The following is a 21600-nucleotide window of genomic DNA, read 5'->3' as shown; positions in this document are numbered from 1 at the left end:
TTGGGGACAGGGCCAGAGGAGCGGAGGGAAGACCTGGATGGTGTGGAGGCCAGATGAGGCTTCCTGCCCACAGTCAGCCTGAGGGACCGCAACTGGCAGGACAGAGCTGGGAACAGGAGACAGGGGGAGGATGCTGATGCACCGCAGACAGCTCGGAGTTCTTTTCTTGGTTAGGAACACAGACTGCCCTTGAAAAGAGCACTCGGATGGAGGGGCTTGGCGGACGTGGAGAAGTCAGAAAGGTGAAGGCAGAAACCATATGTGTCCCTTCACTGGGCTGGCATGTGGCACGTAAGTGCCAAATGAATGATACACAGCTGAGTTTGTGGAGGAAAGGCCAGAGGTGCTTGAGGGAATGGATTGTACACCATGGGGAGAAAGACAGAAGGGACCAGCCTCTCGGCCAAAGGTGTCTAGACGGAGGGGGTAGGGTGCGTTCCCAGGTTCTGTGTCTGCTCTTTTCCTGTTTAAATGTCAATCGTGTCTAGGACTGGTCAGCGCAGGAGACCTCCCTGTGGCAGCAAATCCCACATTTTCTCAGCAGGTTTCTTCTGATCCCAGCCCTCTGTGTTTTACATGGGTCAGGACCTGAGGTCCGGGGTCTCCTTAAAAGTCCAGAATTCCTTGCCTTCCTTGCATACCTCGAGGGCAGCTTCTGGCCAAGAAACGGCCTTCACCCACCTCTTTTTCATCCTCCTACAAAACCACTTCCTCTCCTCTTCCATCCTCCAGAACCACCTTCGTGCTTTGCCCCCAAAGACAGTTTCAGTGTTTCTGCTCCAATCCATATTAAGATTTAGGGGTCCCTTCATAACATGACACACAGAAGGAAAGAAGAAGATTCTAATCTCGAATCACCCCTCCTCCTCACATCTGTTTTGCCTTATACACTCATTTCTGTGCTTCGTCCCCTGCCACCCCTCCTACCCCCACAGACTCACTACAGTTGTGTGGGCCTGAGTCAGAAGCTCCATAGCTTTTTTCAGGAGGTTCCCTCTCTGTTCCTCCTGATCTTGAATTTCTAGAAAGTCTACCTGTTTCGCAGGGGCTTCCAGTTACACAGATCACGCACATTGTGTCATTCATCTATGGGACATTTTCCCTTGCTGTTTGTACAATCTTGTGTCCACTGATGCTTTCTAACTGCTACTGATCTTTTCCCCAAGGCAGGGAGGAAGTGTGGTTTCTTGACTGGAGAAATTGCCTAGAAATTGGGAGAATATGTGGACTGGGGAAAATTACTTTGACTCTCTGGGTAAACTGGTGTTTCAGCAGCCTTGGGTGAGCAGATGGAAAGCAGCTCAAGTGTCTAGAGAGGGGCATCCTCAGTTGCTGGCCCTTCCTGCAGGTAGGCACATAATACCTCCAGTTTCTACCTGGTTCCCAGGACAAGCAGGTGTCCTATTTCATGGTCCTATTCCTCTTCTCCTTCTCCCCAATTTTGACTTTCGCTTCTCCTGCTTCCGTTGATCAAATAAGTTGACTTATTGGGCAAATCAGTGCTTGCCCAGTAAACTTCATGAACTGATACCCTGGGTGTGCCCGATAATGAGGCATGCATCATAAATAGGTTGGGCCTGGAATGGGTGAATATGTACATAGAACTTCCTGTCAAAATTTTTGGTGAATGACTCTCACTCCCAACTTCTATGCATAAGGATGAGGATACTTTCAATCTCAAGGGACAAAAATTCAACTCAAATTAGCTAAAGCCAAGACAGAAATCCATGGGTTTACAGACTTGGGTGCATTTGACTTCAGGCAAGGCTGAATATAAGGTCTCAAACAATGTCATCAGAGGTTATTATCAGAAAAGATAATAATGACATTTATTGGTGAGGATGTGGTAGGGATGCAGGAATGTGGTTGGATAAGGTGTTAGTAGGAAGGTAAATTGGTGTAGCCACTGTGGAAAACAATATGGAAGTTACGTCCCAAATTAAAAACAGAGCTACCAGAGGATCCAGCAATCCTTATTCTGGTATATACCCAAAAGAAATGAAATCAATACCTCCGAAATATATCTGCACCCTCGTGTTCATTGCAGCATTATTCACAATAGCCAGGATTTAGAAACAACCTAAGTGTCCATCAACAGATGAATGGATAAAGAAATTTGTGTCATACACACACACACACACACACACACAAACATACAATGGAATATTATTTAGCCTGAAAAAAAAAAAGAGATCCTATTATTCACAACCACACGGATGAACCTAGAGGACATTATGTAAGTGAAATAAGCAAGCCACAAAAAGAAAAATACTGCATAATCTTATTTACATGTGGAATCTAAAAATGACAAATACATAGAAGCAGAGAGTAGAACAGTGGCTGAGGGGGGATTTGGAGAGATTTTGGTCAAAGGGTATGAAGTTGCACTTACGTAGGATGAATAATTCTAGAAGTCTAATACACAGTATGATGATTATAGGTTTACAATATTGTATCAAATATTGGAAATTTGCTAAGAAAGTAGTTTCAGGTACTCTCACCACAAAAAAAGAAGAAGAAGAAGAAAGGTGACTATATAAGGAGATGACAGGTTAATTAGCTTGACTGTAGTAATCACTTCACTATATATATATATATATCATCACGTTGTATGTTGTACATCTTAAATACATACAACTTTTATTATAAATAAATTTGAAATGAAAATGTAAATGTCTTTTTTTTAAGTTGTTTTTGTTTTTGTTTTTAGAGAGAGAGAGAGCATGCAGGGGGAGGACAGAGGGAGAGAGAGAGAATCCTCAAGCAGACTCCCCGTAGAGCCTGACGTGGGGCCCGATCTCACAGCCCTGAGATCATGACCTGAACCGAAACCAGGAGTCCAATGCTTAACCGACTGAGCCCCCCAGGCGCCCCAAAATGTAAATGTCTTCAGAGGTCTGCCTATCTCCACCTGCTGGACAAGCGTTCTCCAAAAGGTTGAAGATGGTTGCCAGCTCAGAACCCCAGTGGAACAAAAGTATTTTCCAATTATTCCAGCAGAAATGTCCTGTTTGGGTCATGTACCCATTCCTAAATTATTCTTGGATCATGTGGCTTCTTCTGTTGCCGGGGAGACCTGTCTCAGGTTGTAGAATATGTTCTCCATAGGAGAGAAGCATTCAGTTCCTTGAGGGATAGAAATGGATGTTGGACAAGCAAAAACGTGCTATGTCTCCTACACCACCTTGAACCGGCTAGGAGCCAAAACTGCAGAAACTTGCAGCAAACCGGGATGCCCAATGCACCCAGGACTCAGTATTCTAAATTTCATATATTTCCAATAAAGGCAAAGAGCTGAGGCCATGTGCTAGATATATAGAGCCGTAACCATGTGGCACTCTTTTTTTCTATAGTTGGATAAGACTCTTTCCAGCTTGGTGAAGTTAAATACAAATAGCCATCGGCTTTGCTGCAATCATCAAAATATTTCTATGACTCACAAGATAAATGAGAAAAATACACAGAGGAGTCAAAGTTACACTGAAGTTAGATTGTAATCACACCCTTGAGTTTTTACAACCCACTGACAGAATTTCCTGCCGAGAGCATATTACTGACTTATTTTTCTCCACAGAAGCTGCTTGATTAACCTAAAGCAGATTATCTTCTCTATGGATTATCTGAGATCAGCTTTTCACACAAGTCGCTATTCCATCAGCAATCAGCAGCTCCCACCTCCACCACTGAGTTGCCCGCTGAAGATAAACACTGACCCATGGATCCAAGAACCCCAATTTGAGGCTACGAATCATCTGATGAAGGACAAATCAGCTTACAGGACATCACTCTTTCTTTTAACACTGACACTGAAGTCTCTTAAGTGGATGAGGACGCTTTTCTACAGTAAGAGGATCAGGACTCTCTCTAGTATTGAGGACACTTTAACACCCTGATGGTCCGCCAGGAAGGGATTTCTGAGGTAGCCTTTCTAGTCAGAAAAGGAAGGCCTTGAATGCCCAGTGGAGTACGTCAAGCCCAGTTCAACATGCAGAACTTTCCCTGACTTGAGTTTTCTCACCCTCTGGCCTCTGCGTCTCCAAGAGGCCCGCACCTCAGTAGTGGCAAACCATCAAAATTTGTGGAGCGCTTGCTATGTGACAAGCATGGGAGCACGAAGATAAACTGAAAGGGGCACTTCTGGGCAAGATGCTGTTGTGAGCTCAGGCTCTGAACTTTCCAACTCTACCCTAAGCACAGCAGTGATATTTGAAACATTCGGTGATATGTGTCCTGTTTAGGAGGAGGACAGACCTGCTAGATCTTTTTAGACACTGTTAGAATATACATGTATGCTAAAAACATATGGATGACTTACCAAAAGAATTAAATGTACAGTGTCCAAAGCGATGGAGAGAAAGGGGAGTTCGGGAGAAATAAAAATACATATTTTTAAGATGTTAGCAGTAAGTCCAATTATGACAATATCACAATCGGTAGCAACATATTAAATTTATTTATTAAAAGGCAAACTACCAGGTTGAATTTTTTTTCACAGTTCATGTGTTTTAGAAAATTCACTTTCCTGGCAAAAGGGGTGGAGAGAGCAAAACCAGATGTCAGGGCATCAGGTAGAAAGTCATAGCTCTTCCAGACAAGAGGAGGCAGGGGCCTCACCCAAGGCAGCCCTGGGATGGGGCTGGAGGGAAGAGAAGGTACAGGGACACGCAAGAGGGAGAACTGATGGACATGCCAGCTAGTTAGAGCAAGCTGAATTAGAAGGACTTCCTGAGGAAGATCAGCAGTTTTATGCTGGGCATTATCTACATGTAGGTGGTGGTTAAAAGTGAAGAAATGAAACTGCCTAAAAGGATGGGAGAAAGATAAGCATCAAATCCCTGGCAACACCAATTCTTGAAGGACACACAGAAGAGGAGAACCCAACATGGTAACCCAAGACAGATAAGATGAATTTTGTCACCACTATAGCCACTGGAAAAAAAAAAAAGACTTTGGAGAGGGATGTCCCCAATATCAGATACTTTCCAGAGGTCAAATAAAGCAAGAACCAAAAAGCACATATTGGATTTGACAGTATAGAGGTCACTGGGGAGCTTTGCCCTCATTAACCTCATGGGTCTTGATGGAAGTATCAGCTTGAATGCAAACAGTGATCCCTGCAGGTCCATCTACCCGGTCTCTCTAGGTGACCTTGGGTGTTAACCAGTTTCACGCCCATAATAAAATGCCACCGTCCAGGAGCCAGGATTATGTTGGCTTCTCTCTGGGCTTCTTCAAATTCCACGAGTTTCCCAATACCTATCTTCCATCACCTTCAAAGCAGCTGGCTCAGAGCACAGATCTTTGAGCTCCATTCCCTGACTTCTCTCTTCCCTTTTCAGAATTTTGTCACTTTTTTTCTTTCAAGGGACGAATCCTTCTTTCTTTTGGAAAGTGGAATGTGTCAGCCATCCTGCTCTTATATTCAGGGCAACCAGTATTTACCAAGCAGCTTCTACACGACAGGCACTGAGCTAGGAGGTTTCACATTTTTAATTTACTTCTGAGATTTTAATTTACTTCTGACTTTTGCGTGGTGAGGCATGCAGTGTCATCCTATTTTGCAAAAGAAGAAATTCTCTAGCAAAAAGGTACAAATGCTCCCTCTTCTCAGCTAAGGGTAAACAGGAATGCTCATTCCTGGGTCAAAGAAGTTCCTGTACTGTCACACTGAACACAGATCACATCCTATTAGTCCAATACCATGAGCCAAATGTGGGAATTATGAATAATTTTTAAACTTCTTTGGTACTAGAAATGGTAGTGAAACTGCTCAAGGAAGTAGGCTTGGGAAGGGAAGTTTCTAATCTGCTCAGGCTGCTGTAACAAAATACTATAGCCTGGGTGGCTTAACCACCAAATATTTATCTGTCACAGTCCTGGAGAATGAAGGTCCAAGATCAGGGGGTCAGCCTCGTCCGATTCTAGTGAGGCTCCAGTTCCTGGCTTGTAGAGAGATATCTTCTCCCTGCATCCTCACATGGCCAAAAGAGAGCTCTGGTCTCTTCATCCCCTTCTCTAGGCACCCATGTCATCATGGGGGTTCTGCCCCCATAAACACATCCAAATCCAATTACCTCCCAAAGACCCCATCTCCAAACACCACCCCATGGGTGTCAGGGCCTCAACACATGAATTTTGGCAGAATACAAACACGCAGTCTATAGCAGGAAGGAAAGAAAGAAAGAAAGAAAGAAAGAAAGAAAGAAAGAAAGAAAGAAAGAAAGAAAGAAAGAAAGAAAGAAAGAAAGAAAGGAGAAAGAAAAAGGTGGGAAGGACGGGAGGAAGGATGAAAGGGGAGAAAGGGACAAAAAGAAAAAAGAGATCGTGGGAGCAGCAGAGAAGATTCTGGTGCACCAGGGCCTTGGGCCAGAAATGCACAACCACCACAGGAAATTCTCCTCGGGGCCCAGGCAGCGACCCAGCCAGGAAGAGGCGACAGCTCACACCTGGCTTCAATAAAGAGCCCCTCCTGCCAACCCTGTCTCGGTCTTCACAATGGTCATGAAATGCTGGGTTTTTTAAAACCCAAAATGCAACTTGCCTGGCACTCTGCCACTTGAACTACAATCTCTGTATTTTTTGGAAGCGATGGATTTATTTTCTGCTCCACTCATTAACATGCTGTTGGAGAGAAAAACAAAAAACAAAAAAAAACAAAACCTGTCTGCTAATTGAGATGCCCAAATTGAAATGCCCTTTTCCAAGGAAGAGAATGCAGGTAGAGAAGTTCATTGATCATTTCTTTCTCCTTGTTACCCAACACGTTAATTTTTCGGTGGGCTTGCAAGTTAGATGAACTTCCCACTCTCTTACATCCTGCTGACACAGGGACTCAGGGAGGACGCTTCAATGGCACTTCTCTGCCCTCCCTCCCGGCAGCTCCATCATCAACACCATGTGAATATTCTCTATTTATTGTCCATTTTATTTTATTTTATTTATTTTATTTTTTTAAAGATTTTATTTATTTGACAGAGAGAGAGCACAAGTAGGCAGGGAGGCAGGCAGAGGGAGAGGGAGAAGTAGGCTCTCCACTGAGTGGGGAGCCCGATGCGGGACTCGATCCCGGGACTCCAGGATCATGACCTGAGCCGAAGGCAGTCGCTTAACCAACTGAGCCACCCAGGCGCCCAATGTGTCTTCTTTTTTTAAAGGTTTTATTTATTTATTTGACAGAGAGAGACACAGTGAGAGAGGGAACACAAGCAGTGGGAGTGGGAGAGAGCTCGATCCCAGGAAGAAGGCAGATGCTTAACGACTGAGCCACCAAGGTGCCCCTGTCCATTTTATTTTTATGGGCTTGAGCAAAAGCCACTTTCATACTGGTCACTTATGGTTTCCTTAACTTTCCGATTAAGCCAGAAAAATTTGGTTTGAAGCTGCATATAATTTAAGTCTTCAAGATCCAACCATGTATTTCCACTTGCCTGTGGTCCAAAATGATTTCACTATTTCTCCTCATCCTCGAGGCTCCCCAAATCAATACATATGACCTCCCACTGTCCCACAGCAGCAGCTGAAGAAAACTGGGGAAAGACTTTTTCCACCTAAGACCACAAGTTCTGAAACCACTTCCTCTCCTCACTCTCCTTGACCTTTCTTCGGCACGAGGCCCCATTAACCACACCCTCCTTGAAACACTCTCTTTGTGTGTATGTGTAAGAGCAAAGATTTTGCATCAGCAAATTAGGTTGATTATGAGTTGTAGTCTGGCACTTTCCAAATGCCAGACATTGAGGAAGTTACTTAAAAATTGTGAGCCTCCATTCCTACATCGCTAAAGGAGGGATGAAAATCACTCCTTCATAAGAGTTGTGATGAAGACTACATCAGCTGCTTGTAAAATGTTCACAAAGGTACACGGTCTCCATGAGATGGCAAACAGCTGATGTTCCCCACCTCACCCTTGGAGAAATGGTTTCATCCCTGGGTCCCTGTTTCCATGTCTACAAAATGAGAAGCTGAGTGGGTGAAGGATAAGGCAAGATTCCCTCTTTTCCACTCCTAAATAAGTAATTCCCCTGTCTCTTCCCCAGTTCTCCACTTGCCCCCTCTTTCTTCCTCCCTCCCACTGCTCCCTCTTTTCTGAGGCCTGGAATAGAATTTGGATAGTTTACCAGATTACAACAGTTTAGGTTGGAAAATGCTAGTATAAGGTTCTGTCTCTAAGCCCCCATCTACTAGCCAGCTATGGCATTGGAAATACAGATTGACTTGGATACTTCTGATAGGAGTGGTTTTGAGAACTTCCTTAAGAAATTTAGCTTAGGGGCACCTGGTTGGCTCAGTTGGTTAAGTGTCTGACCTCAGCTCAGGTCATGATCTCAGGGTCCTGGGATCGAGCCCCGCGTCAGGCTCCACACTCAGTGGGAAGTCTGCTTCTCCCTCTGCCCCTCCCCCGACTTGTACTCTCTCTCTCTTTCTCTCAAATAAATAAATAAAATCTTTAAAAAAAAAAAGAAATGTAGCTTAGTGAAGGGCATAAAATTAATGAGGATACTGAAGTGTTCCTCATTAAGCTGAGCTACATATGTTGATAAATAATTTCCATGAGAGAGTAAGTTTGTGCAGCCATTCTGAAAAGCAATGGGCAGTATAATTGGCAAATGACTAGTTATACTCTATCATCCAGCAGTTCCACTGCAAGTACAAGGGTGTGAAGCTGTGTGAGAATGGTCACCATGGCAGAAATTTGAAAGCAGTTTTGGTGTCCACTGGGTGAACAGATAGATAAAATAGATGATACACATCCTGAGATGGTATTCAACAAGTAGAAGATAAGGATTAGATGTACATACAGCAGTATGAATAGATTTGAAAAACAGTCCTGAAAAAGAAATAAACAGAATGCAATACTTAGGACAATAGCATTAACAATACCTGCCCACATAATTGGTTTACCATTGGATAATTCAAGGGAATCAACTCATTGGTTTTGAAAACTAGTAAACGAGGGGCGCCTGGGTGGCTCAGTCAGTTAAGCAGCTGCCTTCGGCTCAGGTCATGATCCCAGGGTCCTGGGATCGAGCCCCGCATCGGGCTCCCTGCTCAGCGGAGAGCCTGCTTCTCCCTTTCCCTCTGCCTGCCACTCTGCCTACTTGTGCTATCTCTCTGCCAAATAAATAAATTTAAAAAAAAAAATCTTGAAAACTAGTAAACGAGAGGAAAGAATCAAGCATGTAGTCTGGCTTTCCTCTGTGAATTATACCATGGATAACCAGCTAATATATCAAGGGATGTTTCTTGTTCTAGAAGTGTTCCAGCTAACAAACAAAGAAGGAATGCTAGAGTTAGAACATCACCATTTTGCACCATCTAATTGTGATCGACTTTAAGGCAACCCCCATTTATCCCTGCTATTCATGCCCTTGTGTAATCCCCTCCCCTGGATGATGAGTGGGACCTGTGACTTGCTTCTAACGAATGAAATGCCATAAAGGTGATGGGCTGTCTCCTCCATGATTACATTACATAAAACTGTACTTCCATCATGCTAGCAGACCCTCTATTGACTGTCTCTCTTGCTGGCTTCCATGAAGTAAGCTGCCATATGGACTGACCCATGTGGCACGGAACTAAGGGTGGCCTCCAACCAACAGTCCACAATGAACTGAGACCCTGTCAGACAAGCTCGAGGATCTGATCCGGTCAGTAGTCACATACGCTTGGAAGTAGATCTTTTCCCAGTCAAGCCTCAAATGACTTCAGCCCTGACCAGCCCCTTGTTTTTAGACTTCTGAGAGACCCTGAATTCAAGGCCACAGGTAACTCATGCCTGGATTTCTAACTGTAAAAGAATGTGTGTGTCAATATTGTTACATACCAGGAGACAACTAATGTACTAGTAAGCTAACAGGATCCTAGGCTTTGGTCATCAATGGCTGTTAATATCCCACACAAAAAAAGAGACAACCACATATGATGGGCATCCTGATGGAAGGACACAAGAGAAACCGTGAAATAGTCTGGTCCAAAAAACTGAACATCTGATCAAGTCCTTCGATTCAAGTACCAAATCAAAAAGACTACAGATACAGAAGAACTGGTCAAACCACCACAGCATTGCAATCAGCAAAATCACACTATGGTAAATCCTATGGACAAACAAGCTGGGATTATCACCAAATAAATTACAAGGAAAAAAAAAAAAACACGCTTCAGCGGGAAACCTATTGATTAAAAGAAACTTAAAGGAATATCAATCAATCACTATGTAGGTATTACATATTCACTTATTTGAATCCTGATTCATATAAATAAACTGAAAAGAAATAACATTTACGAGAGATGAAAAATTTGAGCACTAGCTATTCAATGAGATTAAGGAAATGTTGTTCTTTTTTAAGCTATTGATAAGGATATGGTGGTTCTATTACCTTGTAGAGATATACACAAAAATATCTATGGATGAAATGAACCAATGCCTGGAAGGAGGGAGGTGGATGGGGTATGGATAGAGACAGACTGGCCATGGGCTGATGGTGGTTAAAGCTCAATGATGGGCACAGACTGTTTGTTTTATTCTTTCACCTCAAATTCCTCATAACAAAAAGTTTTAAAAATTACATGCAGGGGCACCTGGGTGGCTCAGTCAGTTAAGCGTCTGCCTTCTGCTCAGGTCGTGATCCCAGGTTCCTGGGATCAAGCCCTGCATCAGGCTCCCTGCTCAGTGGGGAGTCTGCTTCTCTCTCTGCCTCTGCTCCCCACTCATGTGCCCTCTCTCTCTCTCTCAAATAAATAAAATATTTATTAAAAAATTACATGCAGACAAGAAAACAAACATTTTGTAAGAATACTTGCAAACAAAAGGATATAACATTAGAGTGGTTTCATACAGAGAAGGAAACAAGATTGGCGAATGGGGATAAAAAGAAAAGAGTAAAGCAACCCCACTCCTCAGTAAATATCAGAAGGAAATGAAATCGAGATTTCGAAGAGGTACCTGCACCCCCATGTTCATGGCAGCATTATTGACAAAAGCTAAGACATGGAAACAAGTGTCCATTGATGGATGAATGGATAAAGAAGGTGTGGTAGTATATACAATGCAATATCATTCAGCCATAAAAAAGAAAGAACTTCCACCACTTGTGACAACATGGCTGAACCTTGAAGCATTATGCTAAGTGAAATAAGTCAGACAGTAAAGAAAACATACTGCACATTCCACTTATATGTGGAATCTAAAAAAGACAAACTCATAGAAACAGGGAATAGATTGGTGGTTGCCAGGGGTTGGGGGTGTGGGGGGGAAAGTTGGTCAAAGAATACAAATTTCCAGTTATAAAATGAAAAAGTTCTGAGGATCTAATGTATAGCATGGTGACTATAGTTAACAATACCTTATTATATACTTGAAAGTTGCTAAGAGAGTAAATCTTAAATCTTCCTATCACACACACACACACACACACGTGCACACACAACAAAAAAACAATGAAAAATTATGTGAGGAGATGGATGTGTTAACTAACCTTATTGTAACACTGCACAATATATACATGTATCAAATCACTTGTATACCTTAAACTTACACAATGTTTTATGTCAACTAAATCTCAATAAAGCTGGGGGGGCAGAGCGGGTGGTGAGTAAATAAGTAAATGAACAAATAAAGTGAATGAGGGCACCACCAGAACTAATGATGACAGTGGGTTATAAACAGAAGAGTAGGATTAACTCTTTACTCATTGAGTCCAAAAGGAAAAAAGTTTTCCCAGGGCTTTTCCTGTCCTATCCTGCCCTTCTCTGGAGATTGACTCTAGGACTGTATTTCTCTCAGTCCCATCCAGTTTCCCCCAGCGTCTCCGGAATCCATCCCCAGCCACCTTTCCACTGTCCGCTCCTACATCCTAGTCCAGCTGTGCATCACCATGGTCCTTCAGTGGTCTCTTGTCCTTGTTCCGCAACATTCTCTCCCTACAACCCTCCTCGGCCCCCAACACCCATCGACTATACGATCGTCATCTAATACAACCACATCACTGCTCTGATCAAAGTCCAACCACGGTTTTCTGGTAACTTACAAAATACTGTTAAAATTCTCTCCCCAATATGCAAGGCCTTCAACTATGGGCTGCAACATCTTTTCCACCATTAGCTTCCACCACTTCTCAATATGAACTCAAGCGCCCCCTCCCTTCCCGGCACCCCCATTTCCCAGCTCAGCCAAACCAAACCAACCCACCCACCAGCCCTGAAGCAAGAGCAAAGGGTTTTTCCCCCTTGACTTCTATAACCCTATCTTCAGCTGGGGCACAAACCCCACTTAGCTCCGCCCCAAGAAGTGGGGCTGCTGATCTGATTGGCTTTCACGTGCAGTGCCTGCTCTAGGGGCATGGTCTATGGTCCTGCACCTAGTCTCTTGATGCTGTGGCCTCCCACTGGCTGAAGACATCGGCAGCATCTGGAGCTGCTACTCCAGGGCAGCTGAGTCCCAAACTTTGCTCATCTCTCACCTGTGAGACAGCAAGGGTAAACTGAGCTAGGACTGTCTTGCTCTGGGCCAACCCAACCATCTCTCTCTCTGTCCTCTCTCCTGTGTAGGAGAAGGGACAATTTCATTTAGGCTGTGAGCCAAAGTAGGTCGCTGCTCAGGGGACCAGAGAATACCTGCAGGTAATCAAACAGCCTGATTTCATATGATAGGGAGCGATGGTAAAGCATAGGTCAGCACTATAGCGAAAATTATGAATAGTCAAAACTACCCTTGAAGCTTTCTTAAGCTATCCCTAGAATAATGCCTGGAATAAAAGGCTGTGTATACAATCCTGTGTCCATCCTCCCAGTTCTTTTTTGGTCCCTGCTTCTCTATGACCTTCAATTAATTCTTCAATTTATTCATTGAGGGTGCCAAGACCTCTGTCATCACCCTCAGCCAATCCTCCTGAGCAGAGTGCTTCCCTTCTTGGTCGGTGGCTGGAAAATCATTAAAAATCATTTATAAGAAGGAGAAGGGGGGTGCCTGGGTGGCTCCGTTGGTTAAGCGACTGCCTTCGGCTCAGGTCATGATCCTGGAGTCCCGGGATCGAGTCCCGCATCGGGCTCCCTGCTCAGCGGGAAGTCTGCTTCTCCCTCTGACCCTCCCCCCTCTCATGCTCTCTCTATCTCATTCTCTCTCAAATAAATAAATAAAATCTTTAAAAAAAATTAAAAAAATTTAAAAAAAGAAGGAGAAGGGGAAACTGGAGTGGGAGGGGGAGATCAGGGCACAGCGGGAGCCTCTAAGCATCTCAGGTGTGTTCACTCTATCAAAATTAATCAACCTGAATGCTTGTGATTGGTGCACTTTTCTATGTGCGTATTATACTTCAATTGTGTGTGTGTGTTCATTTATTTATTTTTTTAAATTTTTTAAGACTTTATTTATCTGTCAGAGAGAGAGAAGAGAGAGAGAGCAAGCACAAGCAGGGGGAGCTGCAGGCAGAGGAAGAGGGAGAAGCAGGCTTCCCACTGAGCAGGGAGCCCGATGAGGGACTTGATCCCAGGACTCTGGGACCATGACCTGAGCCGAAGGCAGACGCCCAACCGACTGAGCCACCCAGGCGTCCCATTCATTTATTTTTTAAATACACATTCTTTCCTTGGATTTTCCAGCAAGTCTTGATTATTTTAGGCTTGATGCTCAGGACCTATCATATTCAGCAGAACAGGCAAAGCTCTTTCTCTCTCTCTGTTTCTCTCTCCACCCCTCTTCCCCTGCCTCCCTTTCTCTGTTTTCTTTTACCCAATAGTTGAATTCTAGTCAATTAATTTAGGATAGGATGAAAGTCAACTAGAAAGAAGTTCTATCACTGACTTGCCATATGCATTCTGGCAAAATTGCTTAACCTCTCACACCACAACAGTTTCTTGTGTGCAGAGCGAGGGTTATAACATACCTACTACATACTACTTCACAGAGCTGTTAAAAGAGGATTAAATGGCATGAGTGTAAATGGCTTAGAAGAGTGCCTGACACATAGTTAGCACTCAATGATTGTAAGGTTTTTGTTTTGTTTTAATTTCCCATTTGTCACTTTTCCCTGATCATAAATCTCCATCAAGAACCTCATCAGGAGGAAGAGTGCAGCATTCAGATAAGAGTCATGGCTCTGGATCCCTTGAGCCAAGACCATCAAATAGGACCTGAACCTTAAGAACTCTCCCAACACCCTTTTCCCACCGAAACACCCTTAGTCCTCCAGACCCTGATGCCATCCACTTCTTCAGGAAGGTTTCCCTAACCACTCCAGCCCCTAGGCTTTCTCATTCCTCTGAAAGCTCACTGGATCTTTGGGAACCTCTATGGCTCACCAGCTCTGTGGGAAAAGCCTTCCTGAATCCCTGGGGCAGAAGGACTCCACCTGCTGCTGCATTCTGTGTCCTGTAGGACCCAAAGACTAAGTCAACAACCTGAAGTCAGCAGTTTGCCTCTGGTCCCAGCTTCTGTCCTGAATCCTTTCCCTCCTCCTCAGCCTCCTACTTCCCCTTCCTGGTACATACCCAGAAACTTCCTCCATCATCTCCTTCCTACCAGACCAGCAAGATTGTGTAGCCACTCATTCACACTTGCTGGTTGTCTACTTATACCTTGACTGAAGTTTAGTCACACTTGCTGGGGACCTCAGCCAGATGTTCATGTTTGAAGCCATTATTATTTATACTCAAAGTCATTTAACTCTATTTGTACACAGCTCTCTTCCCCTTTAAGAAATTTCAAATATCAGTAGAGCTAATGAATTATTTGGAAGAATACCCTGAAAGTGATCTATTCCATTGGTGGACATCCTGAACTAAAAATAATTTGCATTTTGTTGAGCACTTACTATGTGCCATTCCTGTGATGCTTGATATGTATTAACTAACTTAATTCTCAATCAATGAGATGATTGCTATTCCAATTTTACAGATGAGAAAAGTGACACTTGGGGAATTAGGTCCAATGACCAAACCATACAGTCATAGACTGTGTGTCTCATGGGATGAGATCCAGAGCCATCTAACCCCTAAAACTGCTCTTTCTGAGTGACTGTGTGGAGGGCAACATGAGGCCTCTCCTTCCTATCCTGTCCCCAGATATTTCTTCTCTCACATCTCCCTGGAGAGCTTCCTGGGATGCTAGAATTGGGGAACCCTGTGTCTTTTGACTTCTGGGCAGTCCTGGGCACATGGCCCAGATTTCTTCTCTGAACCCTCCTCACACCACTTTCTCCATTCTCCATGCTGTGCCTTTTCATTCATTTATATATTCAATTACCATTTATTGAAAACCTACTATGTGTCAGCTGGTAGCACTGAAATAGCAAGACAGATGCAGTTTTTGCCTCATGTTAACCCATGGTCTGGTCCTTTTCATGACTCTATGCAGTTCCTTCTATAGGGAACATTTTATTGTGTTTTGCTTTATCACACTTTGCAAATATTGCATTTTTTATGAATTGAAGGCTTGTGGCAACTCTACACCCAGTAAGTCATTGATGCCATTTTTCCAAAACATTTGCTCACTTCTTGTTTCTGTGTCATGCTTTGGTAATTCCAGAAATATTTCCAACATTTTTATTATTATTATATTTGTTATGGTGCTCTTGATCTTGAATAGTCAAGTAACATCTTTGATGTTACTATTGTGATTACTTGGGGCTCCATCAACCACACCCATATAAGATGGCAAACGTAATCAGTAAGCATTGAGTGTGTTCTAACCACTCCACCGATCAGCCTTTCCCCTGTGCCTCTCCCTCTCCTTGGGCATCCCTATTCCCTGAGACACAAAAATATTGAAATTAGGCCAGTTAGTAACCCTACAATGGCCTCTAAGTGTTTATGTGAAAGGAAGAGTCAATCAATGCGGCAAACTTCATTGTTGTCTTATTTCAAGGAACTGCCACAACCACCCCAGCCTTCAGCGAGAACCAACCTGATCAGTCAGCAGCCATCAAACATGAGGCAAGACCCTCTGTCAGCAAAAAGACTGTAACTGACTGAAAGCTCAGATGATGGTTAGCATTTTTTAACAAAAAAAGTATTTTTAATCAAGGTATGTACTTTGTTTTTTAGATATAATGCTATTGCACACTTAAAAGACTATGGTATCATGTAAACATAATTTTCATATGCACTAGGAAACAAAAAACTTCATCTGACTAGCCTTTACAGTATTCTGGAACCAAACCTGCATCATCTCCAAGGAATGCCTGTATTCATAATTCCCTGCTCTTCCTCCCCAACCTATTCCCAACCAGACAAACTCCTACTGACCCACAAGATCTGGTTCACAATCTTACCTCTTTTTCCACCTTCCACAACTCCCCAGGGGTGACACTCAAAATACTTAGCAACTAGTTTAGCAATCATAATGGACACCAGCTGTGAACTACCAGCCTACCATATGTCCAAGCTAAATTTCTGCCCTGCCACAACCCTGGTCAGAGTTAGTCACCCTTCCCATGGGGGTTTTCAGCACCTGGTCCACACAAATACCGATGTCCTTTATCTTTTCCAGACAGGGGCCTTATGCTCCACCAGCCCTCCCACTGCACTCACACCCACAAACACACAAATGTACCTGTGAGCTTTCAAAAGGAAGGAATCATTCGTTATTTATCCAGCAGACTAACAAAGCCCAATATATAACAGGAGCTCAATAAATCTGTATTTAATAAATATGTTCGGGTAGGAAGTAATCTGGCCTTTATCCTGGAGAATCTCCTAAAATATCACCCCTGTTCAGATCAACAACATTTCTTAATTTGAAACTTGAAAAACAATTTAATGTGTATTTGGCTCATTTTCCTCTATTTTAGTTAGCATTTAAATATTTTTTTTAGTCTAATAGCCCTTATATAATACCTCAGAATGAGTTTCTCTGTTTCTTATATTTCTACCTCTGGTTATCAGGTTATAACAAAAGAGTACTCTTAGGGCTGAATTATGTCCCCTCCCAAATTTATATGTTGAAGTCCTAACTCCCAGTACACCAGAATGTGACTGTATTTGGAGACAGTGTCTTTAAAGAGGTCATTACATTTAAGTGAGGTCAGTAGGGTGGGCCCTAATTCAACATGACTGGTGCCCTTATAAAAACAGGAGGTTAGGGTAAAGACACAGAGGGAAGATCATTTGAAAGCACAAGGAGAAGACATCCATCTACAAGCCAAAGGGAGAGGCCTCAGAAGAAATCAACCTTGCTGACAACTTGATCTTGAACTTCTAGCCTCCAGAACCATGAGAAAATAAATTTCTGTCGTTTAAGTCATCCAGTCTACAGCATTTTGTTACAGCAGGCCTAGCAAACTAATATAAGTACAATCTCCCTTGCAAGTGAACTATTGCCTTAATAAATAACACAACTTTTCATTGTGTATATACTGTTTCCAAGTAAATTGGAAACTTGATGTCAGTGAATAGGGCTTTTTATTCTTAGACTCTCTTATAAAACCTAGCACCACAATAGATGCTCAGCAAAAATTTAGAAGCCATTTCCTAAACCACAGAATATATGAGGATATTTCTTTGTTTTCATCTATTCCCCCTCTTTTCAAACTCAGCATTATTGCCATTTGGGACTAGATGATTCTTAGTTGTGGAGAGCTGTCCTGTGCCCTGTGGATCTTCAGCCGTATCCCTGATCTCTACCCACTAGATGCTGGCGGCACACATGCACCCCCCATGTTATGATAACCAAAAATGTCTCCAGATGTTGTCAAATGTCTGCTAGGATTCAAGACACTCCTTGTTGAGAACTACTGATCTATTGTGAAACTATCTTTCTCCTCTTCATGGGTATTTTTTTCAAGTACTATCCAAATCTTGGAATTCCCTAGAGAAACATGCTATGAATCAGAACGATAACAAGAAATGGCGCCAAGCTTATTGGCGGGGTATCAGCTGGTGCATCTCAGAATATGAGCTGGTAGAGAATATTTTGTCAAATTCGGCCTGTAGGAAGAACAGTCCATGCAGTGGGACAGGACCAAAGAAGAGGCTAAAAATGTCAGATGGTGGTTTCTGCTGAGTCAGAAGCCCAGTCTTCCATTCCCAAGATTTCACCTCCTGGTCACTGGTCACTAAGCTAGGATCAACATAGACAGGGAGTTATTTCTATCTGCAGTAGGATTGACTATTTTAAATGAACTTGTGGTTCCAGGCCATTTCTTAGTGGACAAATCCCCACATCACAAAAACCACCAGAAAAATTGCCACTAATCAGCATGCTTGTTAACGAGCTTAGGAAACAAGGCGGCAGCTAAAAGGGCTGGCGCCCCAGAATGCGGTCTCCCCTCTGAAGCTGGCCAGGCACATTGGGGCTGCAGCTGGACGTGAGCAGAGAGCTTGGTCTCTTACTTCCTAAACCACCTCTTTCCTGGAGAACCATCTCAGGGTTTCAGAGTTGTTCTCTGGACCCCATCAGAGACTCTCATAGGTATAAAAAAAAATTATGATGGGGAAGGTCACGGGGTCCATCTTATTTATTAAGAATCTGAAGGAATGATGGGTCATGCTCTGCGACCAAAAGCCTACCCTGATGGTTCCAGTATCTACCATCTGAGATCAGTTCACAGGGCCGCAGAAAGCAGAGCCTGGAAATATGGCAACCTGGAGACTATGAAGGGCCTCTTGTGCTCCAAAACTAAGGAATTTACATTATTTCCAGAATCGTCGCCATTTTGTCTGATATTACTAGGTGAACCATGGACCGTATTTAAGACATGGTTAACTTAGAACACAGGAAGTCCCTGCAATCCCCGTGCTACTAGAATTCCCAGCAATACACCCACTTAAATAACTATAACATGAGACAATGAAAAGCTACCCGGAGAGGAGAAGGAAGCAAGGAAGCATTTTCTTGATGCAAATCCCAAAGCAGACCCAGCAACATTTTCTGTCTCCACTTTCTGAATGACTCACTGGACTGTTCACCATGCCAGGTGTACCAAGGGTATGGATGAGACAAAAATGAACCTGCGCTTGACTTAAAAGGAAGTCTGTCTTGAATTCTTACTGTGGCCTGTCACACCTGCTCCCTTTCCCTCGACTCTACCCTGGGTGACGGATGCAAATCTCCTTCCGATTTGAATAAAGAGCACCCATACATCTAGAGCTTGAGTGAATACCCACAGGCCACAGACTAAATATGTCAGAGGGAATTTCAGAGGCGTCCCCACAGCTTCTCCATTCCCTTTCAGTTAGCAACATGACACAGAGGGTTCTGTCTGTGGGATGCAGCTTGGGGGCTGGATAAATGCAAGGGAGTGCATCAGTTTAGGGGAGGGTAAGGCTGGCTGCCATCTACCATACACTCAGTACAAACCCCATGTATTTACTTCATCACAGTTTGCGTCATCCCCGATACCATTTTCCAGGGCGCGCTGAATTCCCAGTCCAAATGTCATTCTTCCCATGGAGTTATTTCCCTGTAGTCCAACTTCGCTAGAAAGAGAAGTCAACAATGGCCACTTTACTTAGTGCTTTCAGTAGCTTTACCACTTCTGTGCTAGGTTATAAAAGCCATAGCACAGTCATTTTCATTTCTTTCCACAAACAACAGAACAAAATGAAAAGAAATGAAGGCTGGTGCAAATGCTGAGGACACCTGATATGCGCCAAGCACCTGTGACCGCAAGTGGAGCTTTGCCCGCCACCTTGGAAAAGAGCATTAGAGGACTCTTCTTTTTCCCTTTTAACGCCTGCTGTGTCTCACAAGTCTTTCATCCAATCGGAAAACAGCAAGTGTGGAAAATTTAGAACACCCCTTCTAATTAAGGCATAGCCCAAGCTGCTGCTGGAGCATGGCTGCTTCTAGAACACGGTGCCTCCTTGAGCAGAATAGAAGCGTGTTTCTCTCTCATGGAGGAGTGCGGAGATTGTGGGCAGGACAGGAAACTGACTCTGCTCCATGGGATCTTTCAGGAACCCAAGTTCTTCTGGGTTTTTTCTATTTGTTTTTTCTATAAAGGTCTAATTTACTGAAAGCCCAATTCACTTTTTAAATGTACCCTCCTACCTTGTGGCTCCACTGTTCCCCAAGATGTTGCTCTCATCTGCAACGGGTAAGTAAAAGAGAGCACAGACCACAGCTTCTTTCTAGAGGGCAGCTCACATTCCACTGACTAGAATTTAATCACATACCTCGCTTCGAGGGAGTCGAGGCGATGGGGTCTGCATGCCCATCGGAACTTGGGAGGGTTTATTATTGACAGGATGAGGGGGAAATGAATATAATTAGGGGACTGTGCCATGCATCAAATCTTAATGAAACTTAAGAATTGGGTTATTTTCCAACATATTTAACAAATGAGGATGTAGGAGTGGAACACAATTTGCAAATCATCAACAAAACAAAGATTTTGTGCAGCAATATCACCTCTGGTATCTTTCTTTGTTGCTATATTTTTGCTCCTCAGATCCAAAGACCTGAATCAATTAAAAGCATGACATTTTCTGTCAAACACAAGAGACTGTTACCACATAGTGTCTTTGTTATTTCCCTGTAGCACAATCTAAAATTCACTGGCAATGACTCTGGCGATCATAAAATGAATAAATCTGTGGCACAACAGCCCTTTCAAGTCCAAAGCAGTTCTGCAATGTTTGGCGAGTGTCTATAGTTCAGAGTATCTGGTGACAACAAGAAAAATACCCTATACAGTCTTCTGAATCGTATGTTTCCTACACCATAGGCTATGTCTCTGATTGGATCTTAATTTTCCATGACAGTTATGAAAATGCAAGGAGGATGATTTTCTGTAGAATATTCCTTCAGGTAGTCATTGTTTTTGATGAATGCATGACTCGCTGTTGGCAGAGAAAACTTTGATTGAGTAAGGAAAAAGAAAAGATGCTCTCTGTGCCTTAATGAAGAGATTTTTGGGGAGTGCCTATGGAATAAATATATGATGATGTCAATTCCAAATTATCAAGGCAGCAGCTGATAGTTGATAGGATGTTTTATCTGTTCAGAAAATGTCAATGCCTAGGGGCAGTAACTGCTCTCGTCCATTGGCAATGATATGTCCTACTGAGTGGATGGCTTACCAGAAGATATCCTTCCAGCCTCAAAAATAGTAATAGCACAAACAATAACATCAACAATGATAGTAGCTATGATTTCTTCAGTTCTGCTATTTATTGACCACTATGTTAATTACTTTTTTAAGATTTTATTTATCTATTTATTTATCTATCTATTTATTTGAGAGAGAGAGAGAGAACATGACTGGGGAGAGGGGCGGAGGGAGAGGGAGAGAGAATCTCAAGAGGGTTCCCCACTGAGCACAGAGCCCGATGCAGGGCTTGATCTCACCACCCTGAGATCATGACCTGAGCTGAAATCAAGAGTCAGTCACTCAACTGACTGAGCCACCCAGGTGCCCCTATGCTAATAACTTTTAATGTATTCTCTCTTACAGTTGTTGCAATAATATTGCAAAGCAAATACGATGGGCAATATTCTCAGTTAGCTCAGCCTGCGCTTTGTGATGCTGAAGGTAATAACTAACATACGTGGACTGCTTCTTCCATGCCAGACCATGTTCTAAGCACAGGCGAGCAGAATTCATACCCATGGCATCCTTGCGTGGTACCTCCCAGAATGAGACCTCTGTTATCAGACAGAAGTCA

The sequence above is a fragment of the Mirounga leonina genome, unplaced genomic scaffold (genome assembly GCF_011800145.1).
Source record: "Mirounga leonina isolate KUSES-001 unplaced genomic scaffold, KU_Mleo_1.0 Mir_127, whole genome shotgun sequence".
NCBI lineage: Eukaryota > Metazoa > Chordata > Mammalia > Carnivora > Phocidae > Mirounga > Mirounga leonina.
The sequence above is the reverse complement of the archived record's forward strand: the minus strand, read 5'-3'. Positions refer to the sequence as shown.